The 22,183-nt window shown below is 37.9% G+C and overlaps 1 long non-coding RNA gene across 13 annotated transcripts in view; it reads right to left on the reverse strand.

Annotated features, from left to right (window-relative positions):
• LOC138166558 (uncharacterized) overlaps positions 1-22,183 on the reverse strand; it is a 552,457-nt gene that overhangs the window by 74,256 nt on the left and 456,018 nt on the right. For 11 of the 13 annotated variants that reach the window (XR_011169622.1, XR_011169629.1, XR_011169625.1 and 8 more), the window contains one exon: positions 5,669-5,866. The exons of 1 other annotated variant lie outside the window; for it this stretch is intronic. This is a non-coding gene — a long non-coding RNA (uncharacterized lncRNA). Of the gene's footprint in view, positions 1-3,173; positions 3,667-5,668; positions 5,867-22,183 lie in introns of those variants that run through there. One more of the 13 variants, XR_011169631.1, reaches the window with a different exon arrangement.

Raw genomic sequence — 22,183 nt, forward strand, 5'->3', positions numbered from 1 at the left:
TTTTCTGCTTATTTTTAAATAGCCAAAGTAAATTAAAAATAAAATATCTGCAACAGATATGTGATAAAGATCAAGCTTATGTTGCTGCTGACAGAACAGATCAGATATTGGGCCAACCATTGAAACAATCTGTTCATTCAGCATTAGATTTGATTATATGGAATCCATTCAAAAGCATTCATAGAAAAAACTCACCTTCCCCTCTTAGCATCTCAATAAGCATGCTGCAGATCATGAATCATGATAGTAATTATAACAGCTTGGCCATATGCCTTCTAGAAGACAACGTGGCACAACCTTGTGCTGAAAGGATGTTCATCATCATCCTTTGAGCCCCTTTCACAGTTGAACAGCACATCATGTCATTGCTGTTATTATCATATATCAGGAGGGGGAAATGATACTGCAATTAACAATATCAACCTACAAATGCTCTGTGACATGTAGTCTAAGTAAATATTTACACACAGTGCTATGGGGATATATTATATCACAAACCTACCTACATATAATAAATATGCGAATAACCTTGTCGTTTCCTCTTAAAACCTAATTGGATTATAAAGACTCTCAATGACTTCTCATTGCCATGCTATGTGCATGCTGCTGGACTAAAGCACTAAATTCAATAGTATCCTTTTAACCTTGAGATTGGAATGTTGGGTAAGTGTCACAGTATTGATTGCCATGAAGGTTAAGATGATTATATTGGGGTTAAAGATGAGGAGCTGTTTTCAACCTTTAAATGTGAAAATACTTAAAATGTGTGAAAATGTAGCACAACATATACACTCATTCATATCATTCTAATTATTAATTTAAATACAAAGTTCTAATAAAATAATAGTTGTAAAGAGCCTAAGTCCAAATAACTATTCCCATTTCTGTGTTAAGAGGTCCAGATTTCTCAATATGAAAAATCTATTTGAAATAGCTCTATTCCTCACTTCATGTGTGATGGATTTATGTTTCTAAAATCTACTCACTTAGAGTGTAAGAGTTTTCATTCATGATAAACTGACCAAAAACAAGCCATAATTCTACCTAGAATAATATTTCTTTTTTGGTTTTATTGAGCTAAAATGCCTTGCTAGCCATGTTTCCAAATCAAAATGCATTTTTCCTGATGGAAACTTAGCTTTCCTAAGGTCTACCACTTCATCTTCTTCTTTATTGAATGTGCCCAAATACTGCACATTAGGTTTCAAGATAAAAATGCCACCAACATCATGTGACCTGGTGAGGTCCCACTATGATTTCAAATAAAGAATCTAAGTCCTAAGACCTAGCTCGTTCAATTCCCAATCTATAATGTATTATAAAACTAATAGATATTCAGTGTCTTAGAGAAAGGCCAGTATTGAAAACAAATAAACAAACAAACAAACAAACAAAAAACTCTCATGACCAGATATTGAATAAACAGACCAGGAGCCACATTTCAATTTTCACCTGTCAAGGACTATTTAATTTGCTTGGTATTATACCTACATGCTAACGGGAAAGAACACTATAGACCTTTACTTCCCAGGTATATACTATACCCACAAAGTCTGAGGTTATAACTCATCAAATGTTAACTCTTGCTATGATCTTAGAATTCTTGGTGAAGGCCTACATTTGCCCTACTGTACATAGGAGACAAGAGGAATAGATCCACAACCATTATCTCCATCCAGAATAAACACAGGATGAGATTAACCCCCAAATTCCAAATTCCATTTACTTGAAGGTGGACAGCTAGGTAGTACAATGTATAGAGTGCCAGCCCTGAAGTTAGGAGGACCTGAGTTCAGATCTGACCTCAGACCCTTACTAGCTGTGTGACTGTGGGCAAATCACTTAACCCTGTTTATCTCAGTTTCCTCATCTGTAAAGTGAGGTAGAGAAGGAACTAGCAAACCACTCCAGTATCTTTGCCAAGAAAACCCCAAATGGGGACACAGAGAGTCAGACATGACCAAAAAGACAACAACAAAAACAAATTTCCTTGGAGAAAACCCAAGGTACCTATACAATTTCACACAAACAATATGAGCAGGAATCGATGTTTAAACTACCATGAGCACAAGAACTTGTTTCAACTTCCTCTAGAAGTAAGGTGGTAAATTTCAAAGCCATCAGAAACAAAAGACATTTTGATCTTGTATCACAAGGGATGCAGATGAGTTGCAAATGGCTGAGGGGCTTAAACCCCATCAATGGCTTCTCATCTCCACTGTTCCCTGAATTACTATGTAATCACCATCTATGCCTCTGAAATCTGAACATCTTAGGGATTCATTTTTCAGCTGAAAAGAGAGACATAAGGACGTAATGGCTAGATTTCAACTTTGGAGTTAGAAAGATCCAAGTTCTGTCTCTGACACATACTATTAGTGTGACCATGGACAAGTAGCTTTATAAGATCTGAATATGTGGAGTATCCATACCAAGTATTCAATAAACTGATAAAATTATACATTAGGACCAAAAAATGCACCCACCCCCCCCATACACACACACACACACACACGCACGCACATGTGGGCGTCATGGGAGCCACCAATTTTCTATTCAGTGGATGCTCTTTTTCCAGAGTAGTAGAAAATTTAGGCCTCAGTGTTTCCTGTCTTCTGTGGCTCCAGATGCCCCACAAAACTATGACTGCCTCCACAGACTGAGTCTGATCTTGGTGAATTCATTTCCTTCTGATGTGCCAAACAAAATACTCAGCGATCCACACACTCTATGGATGCCCTGTCCAGGTTACAGACACCATCCAACTAAAATTCAAAAGGTCAAAATGAGAAAATTAATAACTTGGCTTTCTAATCAACAGACATAATGCTCCTGTGCTTGGCACCTCTTCTCCCATTCCAATCCATTTTTCACCTTTCTTTTATGTGTTGTCTTCTCCAAATAGATTGTAAACTCCTTGAAGGCAGTCACTGCTTTTCTTTCTTGTATGATATTTCCAGCATTTAGCACAGTGCCCAGCACCTAATAAGACCTTAATAAATGTTTATTGACTTTGGAATAGTGATATCAAAGAGAAACAGGGCCACTAAATCATACATAAGGATTCCTGTAGGCTGTATATTGACTTAGAAAACCACACATTTATATATATATATATATATATATACATATATATATTTTATTAAGATATCAACACATTAAAATCAGCTAGGAACTGCATTTTAATCTGATTTGGTCAACACCTGGGAATATTGTGGGCTGCATTCAACACCTCTGCTCTGGAAAGCAACTCAGTGTCCCTTCTGAGCCTACTTGTAGCTTAATGGAGTCCCATAATTCTTTCTAGGAACAGTTCTGTTGAATGTTTGTTCAAAGCCTTTTAGGGTTATGCTGACATGAGGGTTTGGACAGGGGCAGGCAAGACTACATAATTTCTCATAATGTCATATTCTCAGTAGACCTCTTTCCTCTACTAAACTCTTCTTCGGCTCAGAGCATGCCTTCATACTCATTTCAACCCTCTGTGGTCTTGCTCCCAATCTCATCACTCAAATAAATATGTTTTCCCCAAAGTTACCAATGATCTCTTTATCTCTTCACTGCCAAATTCGATAGCCCTTTTAAGTCTTCATCCTTCTTGATCTCTCTGTAGCATTTAAAGCTTCAAGGATGTAGCTATGTGCCAGAGTTCACAGAGAAATGGACCTAAAAGCAGGAAAATCTGAGTTCAAATCCTTCCTCAGATACTTACTAGCTGAGTTTTCCTGGACAAGTCATTTAACCTTTCTCAGTCTGTTTCCTCATCTGTAAAATTAGAATAATAATAGTACCTACCTCCCAGGGTTGTTGTCAGAATAAAATGAGGTAGTAATTATAGTATTTATAAAGTGCTTTGTAAACTTTAAAGCGTTATATAAATGCTACCTCTCTTCCACCCTCTCTTCCAGGATTCTCCTTCCTCTCTGGGGTTTTGTGATACCCTACTAAGTAGTGACTATCCTATATCTCTGACTAACCATTTTCAGTATCCTTTGCTGGTTCACTATCCTTATTGTGGTCCCTAATTATGGGTGAGCCCCTAGATTTTCTCTTGGGTGCTCTTCATATCTCTTTTTCTTTTCCTCCCCTTTCTCATCCCCTTGAAGCCTCCTCTTCACCTTCTATCTCTCCTCCACCACTACGACCACCTTCTCCTCTTCTTCCTCCTTATTCTCTCTCTCTCTCTCTCTCTCTCTCTCTCTCTCTCTCTCTCTCTCTCTCTCTCTCTCTCTCTCTCTCTCTCTCTCTCATCACTTCAATCATCATCTCTCTCCAAATGACTCCAAGATCTATTTATCTAGGTCTTTCTTCTCTCCTGAGATACAGTCCTACAATACCAATTCCCTATTGAGCATTTCTAAGTGGATATAGTACAGGCATTTCAAATTGAATATATCCACAATAAAAAATCACTGTTTTTAACCCCCAAACTACCCTTGTTCTGAGCTTCTTAATTTCTAGTGTACTTCTTTTTTTTTTTTTTGCCTTTTGGAGGGGGGAAGGCAGGGCAATTGGGGTTAAGTGACTTGTCCAAGGTCATACAGCTAATAAGTGGTAAGTGTCTGAGGCCAGATTTGAACTCATATCCTCCTGACTCCAGGGCTGGTGCTCTATTCACTGTGCCACCTAGCCACCCCTCTAGTGAACTTCTTGTCACCTGTCAGCAAACTCAGTCACTCCAACTTCTCATCTTCCCTCACTGCACAGATCCAATCATTTATCAAATCTTGTTATTTCTACCAATGCAATATCCCTTGTATCCCTTTCTCTCCACTCACACAACCACCACCCTAATTCATGAACTTATTCTCTCTTTCCTGGTTACTGAAATAGCTCCCTAATTGGTGTCCCTGACTCCCACATATCCCCTCTCTAATCCGTCTTCCATTCAGCTACCACAGTAATATTCCTAAAACATATGTCTGACCATATCACTCCCTTGTTCCAGTGGTTCTCTAATTAGCTCTGGAATGAAACACAAACTCTTCCACTCTTCAAATGCCTTCACAATGCAACTCTAATTCACCATTCTGGCCTTATGATACCTTCCTCCCCTTCACTCTACAATCCAATAAAATTGACCTTGCCGTTCCTCACACATGACCTTCATTCTCTTTTTCCTTAACTTTGTCCAAACTGTACCCTATGCTTGCAATACACCTCTTCCTCTTCTCTATCTCTTAGAATACTTAGTTTCCTTCAAAGCTCAATTTAAGTATCATCTTAAACATGAGATCCTCTTGATTACCCCTCCAAGATTATCTTGAATTTAAAAAATATGTGTGTGTATGTGTATATACTATATTACTTATATATGTACACGTCTCCCCCTGTGGAATATAAGTTCCTTGAGGGAATGACCCAATTTTCTCTTTCTCTCCTTACTGTCAGTTAGAGAAATGATAGATAAAGAGAGACAGAGAGAGAAAGAGACATCTGACACATCAACTTGGGGTGTATGGAGTGTTCATGGAGGACTAGGACTTCTGGTATGAGGGCTGTTGAGCCTTTTCAGAGCTATTCATTCACATTTGGTGTCCACCTTCACCCAACTCTCATGCTTAGTGGCCACAAACTAGTAAAACTGTCTGGGCTGGGCAAACAGGTTAATGTAGGTGGAGAGTAACAGACAGGCCTCAAAGCCTTTGGTGAGTTAGGCGATATTTACCTCAAGCATGAGAAGACTTCCCCTAGAGGAATGGGTGGATGAGATCAATTTGTTCCAAAAGCCATAAAGGAGGCTGAAGCAGGTACTATAGAGTTCATAGAGCTTGGTCAGACATGGAAGACACCAAGGTCATCCTCTGCATCCTGGGCCATCACCAGTCATCCTGACTTTTGTCTTGCCATTTGGACTTTGATGACTCTAGAAGAGAGAGTGAGATTGATGACTCTGTACAACTCTGACTCCCTTAAATCCAATTCACATGTGAGTCAAGACACCACCCCATGATGCTGTCAGGTCTTCTTTGAAAACAAAGGATGGAGGGGCGGCTAGGTGGCACAGTGAATAGAGCACCGGCCCTGGAGTCAGGAGGACCTGGGTTCACATCCAGCCTCAGACACTTAACACAAAAACTAGCTGTGTGACTTTGGGCAAGTCACTTAACCCCAATTTCCCTCCAAAAAGCAAAACAAACAAACAAGAAAACAAAGGATGGACAACAACTATGAAATACAGATACAAGTTAGCAAGATAGTCTATGCCCTCAGATTTTAATGGAGGAAGACAAGACTTAAAGGGGATTTGGGAAAAGGGCTCTAGTACTCTCCCTTAGAGGGTGAAAGATGATCAGGAGGCCCAGTTCCTAACAAAATAAGTAAAATTCATCTACTGGAGCCAGGTAATCCAGTCATTTTTTGTTCTGTGTTGAAATAACTTCACTTATGCCCATGGGTTCAAGGCAAAACATCCAAAGAACAGTTTATATCTCTTACCAAACCCCTTACATACCTGTTCTTCAAGTTCCTGCTATTTGTTTTGCAAAATGAGAAAACATAGATGTGTACATATATATATATATATATATACACATATAATGTATGTATATATGTGTGTATTTGTGTGCATATGTGTGTTTGTGAATGAGAGGCAGCTGCACCATGAATAAGTGAATATATTTCAATATGGACCCAGGAACAGCCCTGTTGGCTCATTAAGGCAAATCTGCAAATTAAACTTTAAGAGTTACCCTTTCTCTCTCTTCTTCTCTTAAAAAAATAGTGGCCCTTAATTCCTTATAATACAAGGCAGAATGTGATTAAGTTCTATAGGAAAGGTTTGAAGAAAATGCTATGAGAGAAATGAAACAGAGAAAAGTAATAATGTATTCTTATTCTTAACTTTTATTTTTCTATAACTATTCTAGTATGAACCATCAACTCAGAAAGATAATTACTGCAGAAGGACAGGTGATCAACAGTAACAAAGATTGACATCAGAGAACTAGCTAGACCTATAGGCCACCCAATTTTCACAATAATCAAGAAGCGTTTTAAATAGCAACTGATCTTAAATGACTGAAGATAGAGAAAATTGTAATGATTCCCCTTCATTCTTTATATGAAAAATTTTAATGGGATATCTGTGTTATTTATCCATATTATTATGTATCCAAAATACCCAATATATAATGCAGAGAAATCAAAAGATTCAGACTTGTGCCTTTATATTTGGATAGAATTGGGATTGTATTATGTGTGTGCACTCCCTAGACCTCCCTTCAAAGATATTATAGCCCCTCTAAGCCTTCACATCTATTATAATTCTCATTCACATCTTTCCAAGAGACAAATGTAGACAAGTAGATAACAAAGTTGACTATGATAAAGTCAAAGGAATGGTCTAGATCAGAAACATCAAACATATGCCTCCAAGGCTACATTGTTACCTGAAACACTTGGGAGCTGCCCAAACCAGGTTAAAATATAATTGGGAAATATTTTAAAAAGCAAGTAAAAATACAATAGAACATAGATAATGCTAGCATGTGGTTTTCTAGGTCAACATATGGGCCCCCACAGATTCTTATTTAAGATTCAATGGCCTTATTCCTATCTGAGTTTGACACCACTGGTCTGGATGGAGGACTGTTAGGAATAGGAATAAAGAAGGACCACCTTCACCCAGGAGTGCTCAGGTTAGATGCATTTTAGTATGTTAAGAATATCAACATGGCACTTGAGCTGTTTATCTTATCTCTCTAATTCTTGCCAAATGATCAGCCTACTTTTTTCCCCAGTGTCACATGTCCTTAATAATAAGCACTGGAAGTGTGATTTAGAAAACATTATCTTTGACAATGTAAACAAGTTTAAATAAGTGAATCATAGCAAAGGTGATCTAATAATTTTCAGTCATGAGAGTGATCTTCATATAACTGATCTACAGCAGGAATCAGTATAAATCATGAAGACCAAAAATGACTGGATTGGCTATTTTGTGGTTTGGCAGTCAGGCTAGCCCCAAAGGCACAACAACATTGTTAATATATACTACCAGCTACTTCAAAGGTAAGTTGATAAATAAAAGTAAGTGAATACAGTACATTAAAAATATAAGATGATTCAAAGAAATAACTTATAGCACGTATTCAGAAGTATAATAGACCAAGAAATCATGGCTAACACTACTACGATAAAATTCAGTAGTTGTTCTACTTCATAGAAATGCACAAAAATATATACAGAAGAAACACAAACTATTTAGCAGTTAAAATAATTGCAGAAACTGTGAGATATTTCTGCATAGGTTTCAAGACCTTCCATATCCTAGCCCCATCACAACTCTATAAATCAAGCTCATTTCTCACTATTCTCCAACATGTGCCCTTTGCTCCACCATGGCTAATATCCTTGATGTTCCCTGTAATGAAATCCTTTTTATTCTTTTGTGCCTTCAATAATATATACCTGTACATTTTTTTGTACTCATGAAGCTTTATCCATCCTGAAATGGCATCCCCAATTAACTCTATCTATAAAAATCCTACTAAACATTGAAGGTCCAACTCAAGTCTCATCTCCTTCATGATGTGTTCCCTTACTGCCACTTAATTCCCCAATTATTTCATGTGTCAAAACCACAGACTGTGGTTTATCTTCTTTGCTTTACTTGCCTAACAATTCCTTGTATATTCTGGGAATATAGAGCAGGAACTGAATAAATATAGATTGACCAAGATGCCAATTAAAATCAGTAATCTCAGCAACTGAAGAACTTTGGCCAGCTAGACCTCTTAGAGCACTAGGAATCTATAATAGTTTAAGAGTAAAATGGTTGGGGCAGTATGGAATAGCTCTGTTAGATACTGACAGGAGACAAGGGGGGCACTTCTGTTATGGGTTTTTGGCACCACTGTTCAGGTACACAAAGAACATGACTTAGCATGTACTCGTGTGGGTATGTATGGGTATACACACACACATACACACAGTAAGATTGAATTCATGACAAAGTAAGTAAATAAATAAGTTTTACTGTATTTCTAATCACTTGCCTGGCATATTAAAAATGGATTTGTATACTAATATTAAATCACAAAAATGAATGAATGAATAAATAAATATGTCAAATACAGTACAAGAAAGTTCATGCTATGGGATATATACAGTCATCTGAGGAGTAACAGTAAGGTTACTGGACTGAGAAAGATTTACCTGAGGTATTTTGATATGTTTTATACCAAAAAAATCTCAAAATTGGAAAGGGTCTCAGAAGCTATCTAGACCAATTTGTACTGAATATGATTCCTGTCTAAAATATACCCCATAAGTGGTCAACAAGTCATCTAGTTCCTTGAAAACTTCAAGTTAGGAAAACTTGCTACTTGCTGAGGAAGAATATTCCCTTTTAGGTTGCTATGACTTTTAGGAAGCTTTCTTAAAAATACACAAACATTAAAAGGGGAATAGCTATGGACTGGGATACTATTTTCTTGTATGAAAAGATGAAAAGGATAGTTTCAGAGAAACCTGAGAGGGCTGGTGTGAACTAAAGAAAATGAAGTGAGCTGTACCAGGAGAAAAATTTATCCAATAGCAACAACATTGAAAAGACAAACAACTTTGAAAGACCTAAAAACCCTGGTCAGTGCATGACTGATCACAATTCAGAGGACAATATCACTTCCCAAGAGAAAGGAGATGGATTCAAGATGTAGAATGGAACATATATTTTTGGACATGGTCAGTTAGAGAATTTGTTTAATTTGATTATTCATAATTGTTAGAAGATTTCCCACCCACCCTCCCATGGGTGAGTAAGGGGCTGAAAAGGAGAAAAAAATAATGCTTATTAATTGAAAAAATTAAAATATAAAAACATAGAGACAGAGAGGAAAGATAGGAAAAGAATTATGACACTTGTATATAGACCTGGACCCTGAAGGAAAGCTCATGTTGATTTGACCTCATCTTTAGACTGCTGTGTTCCAGATGTGCTCCACACATGTGGTTAAGAGGAATAATGGCTGATGCAATAACTTGCTGCATATGCATCTTTTTTCCAAATGCTAGCTTCCATAGAAAATGAACAGAGTTTTTGAACACTCAGTTTTTCTCGTCTACTAAAATGACAAGTAGCCCCATTGTTTTTTTTTTCAAGTCTGCTCTTTCTCTTCTGTAAAGGTTGTCCACTTGCCATTTCTGTCACCTCGATTTATAAAGCACCTTTCTTCATAAAAGTTGAAAGCATTTTTATATCCATTTTAAGATTACTCAGTTGCAGGGACTCCATGAAATAAGAATGAGACACAACTGTCCTTATTTTATAGATGAGACAAAGCGATTAAAAGATGAACACATAGTCACAAGGAATGACAGCTCGAACTCAGAACTTTGGGTTGCCAGTCCAGTATTCTTTCCACATGTAATCTGGGTTTCATGGCATGTCCAGAACATGCTTAGTTTGTGTAACACGGAGCTTGCTCTATCCTCTCTACCGCATGTGTGGGGATAACCTCTTTTGATTTTCTACGTCTTTAAAACTACAGAGACCTCGGTGGCTCTTTTCTGCCATTATTTTGGTCATGTTCTTTTCAGATAATACTATCTGATGGGCCCAGCATGAACATTAGAAGGAAAGTTCTTCCACACTCTTCTTCTTTGCCTCCCGGATCAGAGAAATGAGCCTTGGGGTGTTTGTTTCTGTTCTGTGTTATTCATCCTCAGTTTCAGGAACCAGAGTTGATCTCCACATACTGGACATTTGAGCCATGGTGACCTTGGAGCCAAGATTGCAGGCGGGGTCATACAGGGGGGATTATGTTTATATATTGGTTTATACATTTATTAATATACAATTTGAAGTAAGTGGGGTTAAGTGACTTGCCCATGGTCACACAGTTACCAAGTGTCAATTGTCTGAGACCACATTTGAACTCAGGACTTTGTGACTCCAAGGGCCAGTACTAGCTGTTCCCCTAAACATCTCTTTGTAAAAGGTCTTTTGTTACATGTGGAGCCTTGTCTGGGATAGAACTGGGCCCTTTGCTTTTGTGGGAATCCCTAGAGAGACTCTCTACCCAGGACTTTTGATTTTTCAGATACCCTAGACTGTGAAATCCTAGAAATAAATTGATTATTTTAGGCTCTAAATACAGAATTGTTCCCTCTAACCCCCCTCCAAGAGTGTTCCCTCACAAGTCAGTTTCATGGGTATAATTCTGTGAACTTTTCCTGACTGTTAAGTACCGATGCTTTTGGTTTTATTGAATTCGGCACAGGATTGGTATGCTGGTGTCTTCTGTAGATTGAATCCTATAAAAGTACTAGTATTGAGTTTACTGTGATAAATTTGGAATCATTAGACTGCTACTATCTGGCAGAAATGTTCATATTCTTTTTTCATTTAAGGATACATAGATTCTTGCCTTTTATAAAACAAAATCACCTACAATTATGTAGGGTAAAAAAGTCTGTGCTTTAAATTTATAAGAAGCTCATATTCAGGGAAGGGGAATTAGGTTCATAGCCTAGCTTGGTTCCTACAGATACGGGTCCACCCCCTTCCCCAGGCTCAAGCTTAGAAGGGTTTCCATGACAGGCAGACTTGGCTGTACCATTCCTCCTACAATCCTGACTCCAACATTGCCATGGCTTAAACTCCTGGTCCTGTGGGGATCACCTCTGACACCTGAAACTGAGGAGAACAAACGACCCAAGGCCCCTTTCTGAAGAGTGTATAAAGGAAAGGCAGCAGGGGAAGACAACTTCTTCCCCTCTTACTGATTCAGTTCCGGGCATCTACACTGGCAGCAGAGCTGCTAACAGGAGTCACTAAAAAAAGAATAGGTGAAGAGACCGGTTAGGCTATAGGCAGCCAATCAAGAGAGTCTTCTCCCACCCACTTGGTAGGGGACATAGCAGTTTCCATGTTAGACAAACCCGGCATGCTAGAGAAGCCCAGGCTACACATTAAACTGCTGCCTCATTAAACCTCGATTCCCTCCTACTTCACCAATTCACAAATTCAAAAAGGTCATAACCAACCTAGGGGCATTGTCATTATAGATTACTGTTTCTGGGATGGTTTTGATCCAGTATATTTGGGGGGAAAGCAAAGGGTCTCCCCATTGTAAGTTCAAAGAAAACAATTCTCCCTTCTTTTATTTTTTCATAAAGGAAAGTTACTTTAATTTTCCTTAACATATAAAATTGAAAAGACAATGGAATCGGGTCCAAAAATAAAAAGGAGAAGGAGGAAGAAGATGGAGCTTTGGAGGACTGCCTGACAACTCAACTTTATTCTTTACATTGTTTTCTCACAAATTCCCAGAGCACATCACAAAGTTAAATGCTTCAATTAAAATATTGAATAATAATAGCAGAGGGAGACAGGGAATTAGTTGGCTTCAGCAAAAGAGTAAAGAGGTTTTCAGATGAGATTTTGGTGATGAAAGCATCAGCACATGAAAACAGCTGCATATTCAAGTTTCTGGATTGATGGAATATGTGCCCTTCTGATGATGCTGTAGACTACAAAAACTTCTTTCAGGGGCAAAAACCAAATGAATTGACAATACAGAACTGTTCCTCATAAGAAATGATATGATAAGCAGAATTACAAATAACAATGGAAGAAAAGGGCTAGGAGGCAGAATTGTATATAACAAGGCTCTCTACAAAGTAAAAAAATAAAATAATTAAAAATAAGCAGCCACTCTTTTGGGCAGCCTTAAAGTTGTTTTTGGTTTTGTTTGTTTGTTTGTTTTTTGCTTGTCCTCTGATTCTTACATTCATGGCACAGAGAAATATAATGTCCTATAAAAGGGGATTCCCTCTAACAGATTACTCAGTTTGCCAAAATGGAAGGCAAAACATGAGAACGGCCCCTCTTGCTAGGTCTGCTTTGGTTACATTTCCTATCTCCAAGCAGACAGGAAGTGTTCTCAGACTCACAAAGAGGCAAGTAGAAGCCAGGGCTAAAAGTAGATGCCTCTTACACTGAAAGAACGGAAACCATCTGGGGATCAGGTTGCTTTTCTGCTTCTTAAAGGCTTCAGGTGACTTGAAATTAAAAGGAAAATATTTCAACCAAGTCCCTAGATCCTCTCACTTTCTCTCCCTCTCATCCCCCCCTTTCATATGCAACTAGTACCATCCCAGTATTTCCATCCTATTAGTACAGTATTGTCCATGCTTTGTGACTTAGAGGTGAAAATTCCACTAAGAAATAAGCTATTTTGTCTCTCTGCTGTGCATTGTGGATCATGCCTATAATTCCAGCTACCAGAGAGGCCAAAGCTGAGGGATGTCTTGAGTTCTGGAGTTCTCTGATTCAGCAGGCTAAGCTGATGAATTTTCTGATTAATATGGGGAATTTCCCAGGAATGGGAGGGTCACCAGGTTGCCTCCTGGAGGGATAAGCCAGCCAAGGAAAGAAGAAACACAACAGGTCAAATCTCCTGCACTGATCAAAATAGAACCAGGTCCTTGAGTAACCCCTGTACTTTCTGAGTGGCTGAGACAGGAAGATATAGTCTTACAAATAACAAAATTAAATAATATTTTGCCCCTACCCATTTTTTTCCTGATAATACAGTGATCGTGCTACATTGACCATGTTTATATTTACTTTGGGTATGACTGTCAGCAAAATGATGACTCAGTCTCCTATACCTGTCTTGTTCAGAGTCATTTTGCATCAAGTTGGGAATATTAATTGCTATTTGCCTGCATGCCACAACAAACATCCAATTCAATAAGAGCTAATACATAAGGAAATAGGATATGCTTCTAGAAAATGGCAAAGGACATGCTGGGATACCCTATCACCTTAAATATTGAGTCTTTTCACCACTGCTAACACCACCCAGGCACTCAGCTGGGTCTCAATCCTTTATCTGTTAAATTGGAAGTAATGCTGATCATTCTTAACAGCACTTCTGTAAAGTCTGGACAAGTTAATACGGCCCCTGAAGTGCATGAAGAATCATTTCAGCATTGCAAGAATGTGGTCCTCTAAGGGCTCACCAGGTGCTATCTGTAGCAAAGAAAGACATAATCTCTATCCTTAGGGGACTACTGTCTAAGAAGTTTGATGAGACAGGGAAGCTCTCTCTCTGTCTCTCTGTCTCTCTCACACACACTCACACACACACACACACACACACACACACACACACACACACACCTAATTCTGAGAAGGGAGACCCAGAGTGCTATGGTGTTACATACAACTAACTCTAACCTGTTTCACTAGGAATCCATTCCTGAAAGAAATGCCAGTTTTCTTCCCTTGTGGGCTTTGGGATAGAATTTTCCATTTTAATATAAATAAGGTTCTCTCTTCTCAGCATAAAGAATATAAAATGAATGTCTGCATAAATGTTGCTCTCTCAAGAAACATTTCAAATATGTGTTATTGAAGAGAGAAGCTGAAGGTCAGAAATGGGAAAGGGTAATATGGCACAGGGACCTGATTGCCTCTGACATTCACATTCTTTTCTAGCATTCCTTCTCTTGCCCATTATCCCTGTCATGAGCACTGAGCTTCCATCAAGGGAGAAGACATGCTGCTGAGAGAAGATGAGGTTTGAAGGCAGAAATGGTTAGCGACATCAGGGGACTGTTTACTGTTTACCAGATACTTGAACAGTGACTTAAATACAAAAATGCATGCCAAGAATAATATCTGCAGGAAAGACTAGCTGTACTTATCCATTTAAACATGGTGACAGAGATCTTCAGGCTTCAGTTCACAGACTAGTCAATTACTTTGGTAAGAACTGAGGGATTTTTGTTGCAATTCAATTCACTCGACAAGACCTGAATTTTACAAAGGAAGATTGATTTAGAGCTACTGAACTCAACTTCTTCATTTTACAAACAAGGACATTGAGGTCCAAAGAGTTTAGATGATTTGCCCAAAACTACACAGGTATAGTGGAAGAGTTGAGATCTAAACCAAATTCTTTTCAAGGCAACATGCTGGGCTGAAGATTGCTTATTCAAATAAGAGCTCTAATTTATTCCTGAAAGCTATCAAATCTGACCAAGAAAATAACATCTTACCATAATTCAGGCTCAAATATCAGATTCCCATTCCTTTCTCCCTCCAGCTCTACACCCCATCTCCATCTCTACCCCATAATGATGGCATGACATGAAATGTGAGCAGATGTTGATATATAAGTCCTAGCATAAATATTCAGCAATTGAATTTAAATGAATTAAGGACTCTCAGTCCTACAATGTGTTCTGGATCTAATAAATGATTCCAAGAAACTTTTTTTTAATCAAAATTTGTTCATGTATAAGACAAGGACAATGGAGAAATTCATTGAGTGATTCTACTCCTGGCCCTGTTCCTGACTTTCTGGATTTCAAAATCATGCCTTCTCTATTCCTGGCTCATTCTAGAACTTCTCATGCCTGGAGCCTCCTTGCCCTAGAATAACCTACTACCCCTTTGGCCTATTCACTCTAAAATCTCCCTTCTTAAGGCTCATCCCACTTCTCCCATTGAAAAGTACCTCAAGGAGCTTCTATTTTGTGGAATGACCCAAGTTGGCCTACCTTTGTTCTCCTCCTAACCCTATTCCTGACTTTCTGGATTTCAAAACCATACCCCAGGTTGGGAGGAGTACCTTCATTTCTTCCTCCCGGAAACCACTTTTAGCTGCTTTTTGTCTATTGTTTTCCCCCATTAGGATGTGAGCTCCTTCAGGGACTGTCTTTTGTTTTGCTTATATTTGCATGTCTAGCAAATAGCTTAGTGCTAGACACATAGTAAGTACTTAATAAATTCTTCCTTTCTTCTGTCTTTCCTTCTTTCCTTTCTTCCCTTCCTCCACCCCTTTCTCTTCCCTTCCTTCCTGTCCCTTCCCTTCCCCTCCTCTGCCTTCCCCTTTTCCTTCCCTCCCCTCCCATCCTCTCCTGTTGCCCTCCCTTCCCCTTCCCTTTTTTTCCTTCCTTTTCTTTTCTTCCCTTCCCTTCCCTTCTCTTCCCTTCCCTTCCCTTGGACAGAAGTTATGGCTCTGAAAAAATGGTACCCTAGACCACAATAGACTATTTAATACACAGAATTCTTATCACTTTCACTGATACTATCTGCCAATATCCACTCACTCAATATACTTCACTTGAGTTGTATGATTAACGACTGGAATTGAATAAAACATACTCTATAAGTTTCGTTTTTTACATATCTAAGGATAACAATGCTGTTTTGGAAGAACTTAAATTTGAGGAAAAGTCATCTGATAAGATGTAACAGTGGTACATTTTAACCCTTGAAGATTCAGTTCCATTTTAGTATCAAGATGAATAGTGACAGTATTATATTTTATACATTTTATAGGTGCCAAAAACCCATCTGTGACATTCTTAAGACACAAGATGACAGCTGAATGTTATCTGAGTCTTGAGAGTAGTCTGGTAAACTTTATTATCTTTATTACAGTACACAAGTGTTCAAAGGGCCTTCTCCAAATCTTATTTTTCATTTGTGTTGCTACTCATCCCTTAAGTTTTACATTTGATTTATTCTTTTATCTCAAAGCAGAAGTTCTCTAAAGTCTGATAGGCAGTTATGTGATACATTGGATAGTTTTGGAAAAGGAAAACCTGAGATTGAATCTTGCTTACTGACCCTGAGCAAATCATTTAAACTCTTTTACTTTTCTTTGTGTCTAGAGTGCTTAGCACAGTGCTAGCATATAGTAGGTACTTAATAAATGCTTATTGACTGACTGAATTATTTTACCAGCCTCAATTGTGAAATAGCTTCAGTAATGACTACAATCCTCACAGGGTCTTGTGAATGAGGTCACACAAGAAGTGCTTTAGAAATCTTAAGACCTTATAAATGCAAGCTATTGTTATTCTTATGTTTAAAATAGCCTGATGTTTCGAAGCTTAGTCTAGCCTTTCTCTACCGCAGGACCAGGGCAGGACCAGGATGAGCTACATTTTGCAGACATCACAGCCACTCCAAATCCTCTCCATTTACTACCATCCACATTTTCTCTCTTTTCACATTTCGTGACTACATCAGCTGCTCCAAGTTCAGCATGTTAAGAAAACAGGATGAGGGCCTGATAAATAGGGAGTAGTTTAAAAGGAAATGACTTATACCAACATATGGAAAGGGCAGCACACAATTTGGACTTCTCCAGCCCCTGTGATAGGCAAAATCATCTATGTCTGACTTCTGTGTCTCCAAACTTTCAGAGTGTAAAGTCTTTTTCTCTCAGTGTCTCTGAACTAGGAATTCTGTGAGTGTTATCTTTTAAACCAGTGTTTCCCACAGTAATGAAGCAGGCCTCCCTGGGAAAGTTCCAAACAATTCTAAGGAATATTCTTATTTTCCTTGAGACTTGCCAAAACCAGACAGTAGGATTCAACAGATAATTCAAAATACTGTATTTAATATATTGTTCCCTGGGAGAGTGTAAAGTAGAAGTGATCCAATAAGGAGGATTAGATCAGACTGCCTAAAGATACACATTACTCAACACTATACTATGCTAATACACAGACACTTAAAAAAAAAAAAGCAATCCACTGTCTTATTGATTACACTATTTTGTGTAGATCTCTTGAATAGGCTAGACACTTCCCTTTTATTTTCTCATTAAAACTCAAACTCTCCTTAAGCAGCTGGTAAATGGCAGTGTCCTTGTTTTGCCTGGCTGAGAGAGGGGAATGATTTTTCTCACAGGGTCCCAGGAAAGCAACAGCAATCACGAAGGCAACCCAGAAAGATCCTTGACTCATTATTTCGTTCAGTCACTTCAGTTGTGTCTAACTCTTCATGACCCATTGGGGGTTTTCTTGGCAAAGATACTGGAGTAGTTTGCCATTTCCTTCTCCAGCTCATTTTACAGATGAGGAACTGAGGAAAACAGGGTTAAGTGACTTGCCCAAAGTCACACAGCTAATAAATATCTGAGGGTCAGATCTGAACTCAGGAAGATGTCTTCTTGATTCCCAGCCCAGTGCTCTATCAACCACACCACTTAGCTGCCCTGCTCATCATTATTTCATGAAAAACTGACCAGGTTTAAATTTGGTCCTTTTAAATTAAATCAGTGTAAAGAAGTTTTAATTTCCTCTTTTATATACAAAAGGAAAAAAAAAAACCCTAAATTCAAAAAGTACTTACCTGTGAAAAAAGAAGGGAACAAAAGCACAAGACAAAGTTCTAATGTCTATTTGGTCTCCTCACCCCCATTCCCTTCCTTCCTTCTTCAACACACATTCCACACAATTGACAGATTCGTAAAAACTATGTAACCACCCTCTCCCCTGCCCCCCCCCCCCCTCCTCAACAAAAAATAACAATGGCGACGTATTACCTCTCAAATAAAATACAAAATCTTGAGCCTTGAATTTAAAGCCCTCCCCAATCTGGCTCACACCTACCTTCCCAGTCATTTCATAGTATTCCCCTTCGTGTGCTTTTTGTTCTTTTCAAACTGGCCCACTGGCTGCTTCCTATTTGTGATGCTCTATCCACACTCCCTCCTTCCCTCTTCCCCCCACCCCAACAGCCGCCCCTTCAATGTCTGTCTGAACAAATGGGTCTCAGTTTCTGGAATATACTCCCTCTTCCTCTTAGATCCACAGCTCAGGTGTTATCAATACCCTCTCCCTCTTCAGCCTACATGATGCTACTGTATATTTAAGTATGCATATATTATATACTCACAGGACAATGTAAGTTCCAGTAAGAACTGTTTTATTTTGTCTTTGGATCACCAAGGAGTAGTATGGTACCCCACAAAGAGTAGAGTCAGATAGACAGACAAGATACAGAGATTGAAATATAGATATAGACAGGTAGATTTATATATACCCACACATAAAGACATGCACACACATATAGACACATATACAGAGACGTATTATATATACATATTATAATGAGATATATATACAGAGCACATATGAGACATATTTGTATACATACAGTGACATTTCCATACTATATACAAGACACACGTGATACACATACTATATACGTGCATGTATATACAACATGCACAATATAGTATATTATATACACATATGCATATGTAACACACATGTAAATCTCACATATGTGTCTGTGTATTGATATATACATACAGAAACACATATAGGTAGATGTATTATATGTATAATATTTAAAATTGAATTATATGACAAAGAATTGAAAATTTATATGAATTTCATCCTGAGGAAAAACCCTCATTTTTCAGGATCCTTGTTATTTTTTTTGCTTTTTTTTTTGGAGAGACAATTGCAGTTAAGTGACTTGTTCAAGGTCACACGGCTAGTAAGTATTAAGTATCTAAGGCCAAATTTGAACTCAGGTCCTCCTGACTCCAGGGCCGGTGCTCTATTCACTACACCACCTCACCACTCTTGATCCTTGCTATTTAAAAAAAATAATTGAACACCTTACAAAGCTTTTCATTTTGATGCCTTGAGAAGTTCAGTTCACTTCCAATTTTGCACCACTATCAGAAAAAGAAGTGTTAAGATATTACATGAGAATCTATGCTTCTGAAATTATTACTGCTCTGGGAAGAACCAGACCTTGACAAATAGAAACAGACTGCCCTCATGAGGCTGACACCTTTTGGAAGGAGAGCATCTGAACTTCTCGATGGATAGTCATCTTTAACCTAAACTCCAGGCCTCCCGCATTCAGATGCTCTTGATCTCAACCTGAATATCCATCTCCTTCTATATTCCAGTATTCACAGATGTGTCATGACATGAAGTCATCAAACTAATCCCCTCTCACCCCCATCTCAGCTTTCCTTCAGCAACTGATCTAAGCACCCTAATGACACCTGCTGTGTATTAAAACCACATTTGATTTCAAAGCCAGGAACTCATGAAGAAAGCAGGTAAAATCTGTCAGCATTTTTTAAGAAAGGATTAAGAAAAAGAAAACATGTTGTTCTTTCAAGTTTCTCTTAATGCCATTAACACTTCCAAATGATTTGGCCTTTGGTTTCACTGGCTGCTGGAGTAACCTCTCCTGTTCTGATGGGGTAGATAAACATGTCCAGTTGATACACCATGGAAAAAGGAGGTAAAAGAGAACCAGCGTTTAACCTCATCAAGTAATGTAACTATTGTAGATTATAGGATCTAGGAACAGTTTGGCCCCTAGAGCCACTATTATGAAGTTATCAGAATTGTGCATTATTCTTTCCACCAAAATTACTTCTCTATCAGCAGTAACAATATTAAGAACGTGAAGCCATTCTTAGTCTATATTCACAAAGCTGTCGAATAAACAGTGATACTTTTTGTCAACTATGGACAAATTTTCACCATGAAGAATCAATTATTTCCTCATTTGGCCTTCACAAAATTCCCATCACATTTTTAGAAGTCTTACTTCTTCAATACATCAGAGATTCTTGGTATGGGTTCTCTTTTAAACAACACAAATCACAAGCCTATTAGTTAGGAATAATGATAATTAATATTATTATATTGTAAAATATAGAATAAATAATAATATAATGTATTATATTATATTATAATGTATAAATCTATAATATAAATAAATATATTAATTATAGTCAATATTATAATTATGTTATAATTATAATATATATCTTAATAATATAAATATATAATAATAAACAACTATAGGATTTATATAGAACTTTAAGGTGTGCAACATGCTTTACACATATTATCTCTTTTGATCCTCACAGTAACCCTGGGAGGTGGACACTTTTATTATCTCCATTTTACATATGGGGAAACGGAGTCGAGCAGAGGTTAAATAACTTGCCCAAGGTCACACAGTAGCTTTTGAAGAGAAAATGGCAGAAAAACACTCTACCTTAAAACCAACCTGGTAATGGGACTCTTCAGACCAATCTAGGCTGGTCCTAACACCCTAGAAACAGTATATTACTGAGTATATAGCCTACATTTAATGGGGTTGTTAAAAAGATCAAACATGGTAATATTTGTAAAGCAATAATAGGCACTATATAAATGCTGGCTATCATCACTATAGGCAGCTAAGTGGTACAGTGGATAAAGTGCCAGGTCCGGAGTCAGGAAGATTCATCTTCATGAATTCAAATCTTATCTCAGATACTTATTAGCTGTGAGACCCTGGGAAAGTCACTTAATCCTGTTTGCTTCAGTTTCCTCATATGCAAAATGAGCTGGAGAAGGAAATGGCAAACCACTCCAGTATCTTTGCCAAAAAAAAACCCAAATGGGGTCACAAAGAGTCAGGCATGACTGAAACAACTGAATAAATCATCACCAAAATCATCATCATTGAATTGCTGGTTTGATAAGACCTGCCAGAAGGTGATAGCACCTAGTGTCCCTGGGACACTGGGATGAAAAATCTGCACACACATTTACTCTTCAGTCACACTGGTGGTAATCAAGGTTAAAAGGCTGAGAACCTTTGATCTTTGACTGATATAAACACATTATTATTAGATCTAAGGATAAAGATTTCAGTGTTCAAAAACAACTTGTTTGCAGAAAACCACTAATTGAGTAAAGGGTATTCTTACTTAGATATGGGTTGGATCAGATGGCCCCAGAAGTCCCCTCAAACTCAGAAATCCTGCAAATAGGTGATTTTGAGAAAACAAATGCACTTTAATATGTTAGCTAGTTTTTCTTATTTTGTTCTGTCTTAAAGAAACAGCTTTGAGAGGCTCAGAAAAGTATGGTAAGATGCAATGCACAAGACTTTTGCAAGTCTGCTGCAGTGTTTTTTTTATTTCTGTTGGGTTGGGAGTTCACATTTTGCCTTCTTTGGGTCTTTAACATGCAACAAAGATAGCTAAGTAGCAAATTTAATGATGAAAAAAATCTACATATGTGCCAATTATATATAGATTCCTGTAAATATATACTATATGGAAACTAAGTGAGGGAAAATTTCCACAAATAGTAAGAATTCAATTAGTGGTTGGTGACTAAACAAGGAAGCAATCTAAAGGAATGTTTGTTTAAAAACAGGTAAAATTGAAAGACATGACAAATGTTTGTGGATTTTTAAAAAATCATTGCCCAATTTGCCTCCAAAAAATCTCAACAGAAAGAATTTTGGATCTGGAGTCACAAGGAGTGAGTTTCAATCCCAGGTCAGCTATCTATTCTCTGTGTGAACTCAGTTAAAACCCAAAGCTTTCTGATAGTGCCATTATTCTGACATTGATTTGCCTTGTCTCAGCCTCATAACAGACCT

The sequence above is a fragment of the Petaurus breviceps genome, unplaced genomic scaffold (assembly GCF_028583685.1).
Source record: "Petaurus breviceps papuanus isolate PSGF00001 unplaced genomic scaffold, PetGlider_PUasm1.0 224, whole genome shotgun sequence".
Taxonomy (NCBI): domain Eukaryota; kingdom Metazoa; phylum Chordata; class Mammalia; order Diprotodontia; family Petauridae; genus Petaurus; species Petaurus breviceps.